The sequence below is a fragment of the Sus scrofa genome, chromosome X (assembly GCF_054392235.1).
Source record: "Sus scrofa isolate SSC_HxYL_T2T_F1_AM1 chromosome X, Sscrofa_HxYL_maternal_Yorkshire_Landrace_v2.0, whole genome shotgun sequence".
In the NCBI taxonomy this organism is placed as follows: domain Eukaryota; kingdom Metazoa; phylum Chordata; class Mammalia; order Artiodactyla; family Suidae; genus Sus; species Sus scrofa.
The window spans coordinates 94,088,551-94,094,976 of record NC_139401.1 but is presented as its reverse complement, the minus strand read 5'-3'; the positions used below and the strand labels follow the sequence as shown (position 1 = coordinate 94,094,976).

The following is a 6,426-nucleotide window of genomic DNA, read 5'->3' as shown; positions in this document are numbered from 1 at the left end:
ACATACCTTCAAAGTACCTCCCCCACAACATCTTTATTCATTATTATGGGAAAAAAGAGTAAATTTACAGAGAGAAACTTGGCAGACATCATTTGTTTTTGGATTTTGTCTTTTTAGGGCTGTACCCACAGCACATTGAGGTTCCCAGGCTAGGTGTCGAATGGGAGCTACAGCTGCCAGCCTACATTACAGCCACAGCAACGTGGGATCCGAGCCGCATCTGCGACCTACACCACAGCTCATGGCAATGCCAGATGCTTAACCCACTGAGCAAGGCCAGGGATCAAACCTGCGTCCTCATGGTTCCTAGTCAGGTTCGTTAACCACTGAGCCACAATGGGAACTCCAGGCAGACATCATCTTAATCAAGCAATCAAAGTGTGTGTCACCAGTAAGTAGACGTCATGTCCCGCCTGATATAACATACTGGGGAGGGCATCCCATCACTTATGCGGGGAACTTGCTCAAAACTCACAGCCTCAGATGAATTATGAGAAAACTTCAAAACACATCCAAACTGAGGATAATGTTGCAAAATGACTGGCCAGCATTTCTCAAAAATATCAAGGAGGAGTTACTGTCGTGGCGCAGCAGAAATGAATCCAATGAGGCATCATGAGGTCTCGGGTTCATTTCCTGGCCTTGATCAGTGGGTTAAAGTTCCGGCATTGCCATGAGCTGTGGTGTAGGTCTCAGATGTGGCTCAGGTCCCGCATTGCTGTGGCTGTGACATAGGCTGGCAGCTGCGGCTCCAATTTGACCCCTAGCCTGGGAACCTCCATATGCCATGCGTGCAGCCCTAAAAAGCAAATAAGTAAATTAAAAAATAAATATAAAAATAAAAAGTATCGAGGACATGAAGGGAGGTAAAGACTAAGGAACTCACGAGGACCTGCTGTATAGCACAGGGAAGCTCTACCCAATATTCTGTGATAATCTATATGGGAAAAAAATCTGAAAAAGTATGGGTGTGTGTACATGTATAACTGAATCACTCTGTTGTACAGCAGAAATTATCACAACATTGTAAATCAACTATACTTCCATAAAACTTTTAAAAATGAAAAAAAAAACTGTTGCTACACATTTTGGTTCCTAAAAAGATAAATGAGCAAGAATCATATTGGTTTAAAAATCCAGCTGCAAAAAATGTTGAGATAATTGGCCCTCTGGAACCTTGGGAGAAAATAAATAATGTGTCATTGTCTCAGTTTCCTCTTCTGTAAAACTGGAAACAATCATCCCTGCCTCATGGATTGTTACTTTGAGAATTAACTGAGCAATACATGAACACACTTTGAACAGTGCTTTGCACATAGTCACAGTTCAATAAAAGCAAGTTGTTGAATGTTGAAATTTTTATAGGTTGGAAAGTTTTACAATTTGCATGCATCTTTCATAAATCTTAACAAGCTTACAACCAAATCTTATTTATCAGCTGATGCAAGTTTTAAATCACTTTCACTGTAACTATTACCATGAAAACATCTCAAAGCACTAAGAAAAATGGATGTCAGGAAATAGCACACCATTTCTGCACATGGCCAAACAAAAAGTCAAGGGCTCATCCTGGATCCTAGCTTATCCTCACATACCCCCCATGCACAGCCACTGCAGGTCCCTCCAGTCCTGCCTCCTACATACCCAGTCCTCTGTGGAGTGCTACAGCTCAGAGCCAGTCCACCCTCATCCCTCCCCTGAACTCTGCAAGACTCTCCTGATGGTTGTCCCCACAGCTATGCTGTCCCTGTCCAGTCCATTTCCCACACAGCGTCCAGAGTCGCCTGTGCACACATGAATCAAAGCATGTTACTCCCATCCTTTGACCCTCCACCCTCAGGATGAATGTCAAACTCCTGACATGGCCTAGACCATGAACTCCCATCTGCCCTTGACCTCATCTCCTACCATCTACACTTCGTTTGCCAGGCTCTACCCACTGGAGCGTGTGCTCTGCTCCTGGAACCACCAGTGCCATGCACATCACAGGGCGACTGAGCCAAAGGCCTGCCCAGGCCTGGATTCTTGTTGCTCAGGACTCAGTTCAAATGTCACCTTCTGAGAAGGAACTTCACTGACAGCCCCATCTATAGTAATCTCAGTACCAGTCATTCCTACACTATTCATGTGTTTATTTTCTTCAAAGTGCAAATCCTCTATTTATTGATTTACCTCCCTATTGCCAGTTCCAGGGATCTTGCCTGTCTTGTTCTCTGTGCTGTGTCCCCAGTGCTTCATTCAGTGTCTCACATATAAATCACTTAATAAATATTACTTCACGAATATGCATGTCATCCTTGTGCGGGGGCCATGCTAATCTTCTCTGTATCCTTCCAATTTTAGTATATGTGCTGCCGAAGTGAGCACTGAATAAATATTACTTAAATCAAGAAATTGTTAACCTATTTGACACACAGGGGCAGAAACATATTTAAAGCTGAGTGTCAGGAACAAATGACAACAAAATTAGACATAACAGGATTCAATATTTTAAAAAGATATTGTTCTAAATCTATAGCAGTATTATGAGTACCATAATGAACTGAAGACATTAATCAAAAGTAGATACATCCCACCCCACTTCCCTGGTTTTGATTCAGCAAACCTAGTATTGGCTCAGGTGCCTGCAATTTTAACAAGTACCACCTGACAATTTTGATGAGGTGGTCCATGGACCACACTTGGAAAGATCCTGACCCAAACAGATGACATTCATGTAGCATTAATGCCTATCATGAAGAGTTCTCTGCTCTCTGGGGGTGTGTCTGTCAATGTAATTACTGGAAAGGGCACTGGCCCTCCCCTCTCACCTATGTGCACAGATGGCTTTCCCACATGGGACCACACAAACTCCACAATATTCCTGGGTGGTCGGGAGCACTGAGTACTGTTATCCTGTTGTATAGAAGGCAATGGAGGGAAGGGTGGTGACTTACCTAAAATGTCCCAGTGTTGGGGCCCGATTTCCTCACTCCTGCTCTAGGAACCTGTCTAGTAGACTCAACATCACACTTGGTTCTTCTCTATCGGCTCCTGCCCCTGGGGCTCAGAGTCAACACCCTCCTCTGATGCTCCACTAGAAGGGAAGGGGATAAGACAGCACATGGAATAGAGAGTAACGTGAGAGGAAGGGAAAGCACATGACACACAGGGGAAGGGGTGAGGAGGCTCTGCCTGTCCCCTCTCAGTTCACTGGAAGCTGTGCAATGACGCTTTGCCTTTTCCCCAGCTCCATCGCACAGCTCTCTCCACATGCAGCTGTGACACTGAAGATCAAGCATCATGGACATGTGCTTATCCCTGCTTGTGTTACACGCCCAGGTCTTCTCCCTAGAGGTCGTGCTATTTGTTAAAATCAGAGGCATCACACTGACAGATTGAAGGTTGCAAATTTAGAAAGGGAACTAACCTACTAGATGTCACATGCTACAGGTTATTTTTTAATGATGCTCTGTGGGCATCAATATTTCCTTTCAGGAGATGGGACATAGGCACAGGGAAAAACATACATGCACAATGAATTCAAATGGACACAGAGGTCAACTTGAAAGACTAATGCTGGCCAATTCAGGGACAATTTGAGCATCAAAATGCTCAACGATAATGAACACTTTGAGCAAAAAAATAGGACTTTAGGGGTCATACTTATACAAATGAAAACACTTATTTAATAATATAATTAATTGATGATGAGGAAAGGGAAAAGTTCAACTCTACACTCAAATGCTAATAATTCTAGAAGGAATAACAAAATTGGAAAAGCAATACTTGACAGAAACCATAGTAACAAGTGATTCAGGTAAAAATCATAAATAGATGCTCAGACTGCGTCAAATCTCACTGCAGTCAGAGTCACCATGGTAACCACACTGGCCAAGTAAAACTGGAAAAAAATAAACACTATCCATCCTGATTATATTCCAATATGTGATAGGAATTAAACAGGACTGACATAAACACACAGTAATTAACCTCAAATATTCTGCACAATAAATGTTCTTGGAAGCTTCAGCAATATACACATATGTGTATACGACATACATACACACATCCACACATGCTCTCTCCTTCCCTCTCCTCCCCCACCTCCCACCTCCACTCTCCCTCACTACCCAGTGTCCCAGGAATTCATTAAGGTGGATTTACTGGAGTATAAATAATAAAATCCCCGCAATTCAACAGATTCTTCTCTTTTTAAAAATTTTTATTAGACTTCATAGATTTACAGTGTTGTGTCAATTCTGCTGTATACCATAGTGACCCAATCACTCATACATATATATTCTTTTTTTCATACTATCTTCCATCATGTTCTACCCCAGGAGATTGGATGTAGTTTCCGGTGCTATATGATAGGACCTCATTGCTTATCCATTCTAAATGTAGTCAGAAAGAGAAAGACAAATATCATATGATATCACTTATATGTGGAATCTAAAATATGGCACAAATGATCCTATCTACAAAACAAAAAGACTCACGGACATGGAAAATAGACTTGTGGTTGCCAAGGGGGAGGAGGAGAAAGAGGGATGGACAGGGAATTGGGGGTTGGTAGATGTAAACTATTACATCAACAGATTCATTTATGATCACACACATAGATTTCAAAACTACTGGACTATTTTAGTGATGGATTTTTCTGGCGATGACTTGTAGAATTATCCCTCAGACATTTTTCTCCATGATTTCAGTATATGGCTAATAACAGATAAAAGTTGATGTGGAAACACAGGAAATGCATGTTGTGCATCAAATACCCTTTTTATCCTAGAGTAGTCTGTGCTTTTAACCAAAAAGTTTCCTCAACAGCTTCTGTTGAATATTTGGCTGCTGACAGTTCAGTGAAAATAAAATACATGAAAATTTAACTACTTTAATTAAAAATACAGCCATATGTAAGAGCAACAATAAGTATGAGATACTTAGGAATACCTGTCCATGGATGTGCAATGCCTATACATTGAACACTGCAATACATTGCTCAGAGAAACTAAAGAAGACCTAAATAAACAGAGAGACATGCCACCTTCACAGTTTGAAATACTCAGTATTGTTAAGATGTCTATTCCCAAACTAACCTATAGATTCAATGAAATCACAGTAAAAATCCCAGCAGAGACTTTTAAAAAGAACTTGACAGGATGATCCCTAATTTCATATGGAAATAGAAAGGACTTAAACTATGAAAAAACAATTTTGACAATAACAGCATTGGAAGATAAACACTACCTGATTTCAAGACTCATTGTAACTCTATAACAATCAAGACAGTGTGATATTGGGGTGAAGGTAGGTATGTGTATCAAAGGAACAAAATGAAGAGTCCAAAAATAGACACATATATGAACAACTCATTTACACTAAAGCCACAAAGGCAATTTGGTGGAGAAATAATAGTCTTTGCAACAAATGGTGCTTAAAGAAGTGGGTATCCATATTCACAAACATAAACTGTGATCCATATATAGTACCATACACAAAAGCAACTCAAAACACATCATAAACCTAAATATAAAAGCAAAACTGTAAAAACTGTACCAGAAAACACAGTAGAAAGTCCTTGTGACACTGGATTAGGTAAAAATTTCATAGATGAGAAATCCATACCCCCATCCATGAATGAACAAATTGATAACTTTTACTTCCTGAAAGGTAAAAATCTCTGCTTTTCAAAGACACTGTTGGAGAATGAAATGACAAGCCACTGACAGAAAGTATTTGAAAATCTGATAACTGACAAAGGATTTGTATCCAGAATATAGACAAATTCACAAAAGCCAATAAGAAGTAACAGACACTCAAATAAATGGGCAAAAATTCTGAATAGACACTGCGTACTCACACAAAATCAAATATCAAGTACTACATGAAATGATGACAACATCATTAATCACTACAGAAATGCAAATGAAAACTTAAAATGAAATACTACTATACCCCTGTGAGAATGATGAAAATTAAAAAAGACTGAAAATACCAAGTCTTGGTAAGACTGTGGGAACTGGAGCTCTCATACAACTGCTGGTGGAAATGAAAAATGGTGCGACCACTTTGGAAAAGTATGGCACTTTATTATAACATTAGTCTCACATCTATCACATGATCCAGCCATTGCACTCCTAAGCATTTATCCTAGAGGAAGAAAGTCTATGTCTATGCAAAGACTAATACACAAATCTTCACAGCAGCTTTATTTAAAAGAGCCCCAAACTGGAACCCACCCAAACATCCATTAACAGGTAAATAGATAAAACAAATGGTGATATATTCATATACTGGAATACTACTAAGCAACACAAAAGAATGAACTATTGATATATTGAGATTAACATTCAGAAATCAGCAGCATTTCTGTAGACTAACAATGAAACTTTAGAAAAGGAATACAAATACACAATATCTTTTAAAATTGCACCCCAAAAA

At 39.8% G+C, this 6,426-nt stretch overlaps 1 non-coding gene across 1 annotated transcript; it reads right to left on the bottom strand.

Annotated features, from left to right (window-relative positions):
• Positions 1-2,260: 2,260 nt before the first annotated feature.
• Positions 2,261-2,367, bottom strand: LOC146394721 (U6 spliceosomal RNA). Its single transcript, XR_014835951.1, has one exon. It is a non-coding gene; the product is annotated as a U6 spliceosomal RNA (small nuclear RNA).
• Positions 2,368-6,426: the final 4,059 nt, after the last annotated feature.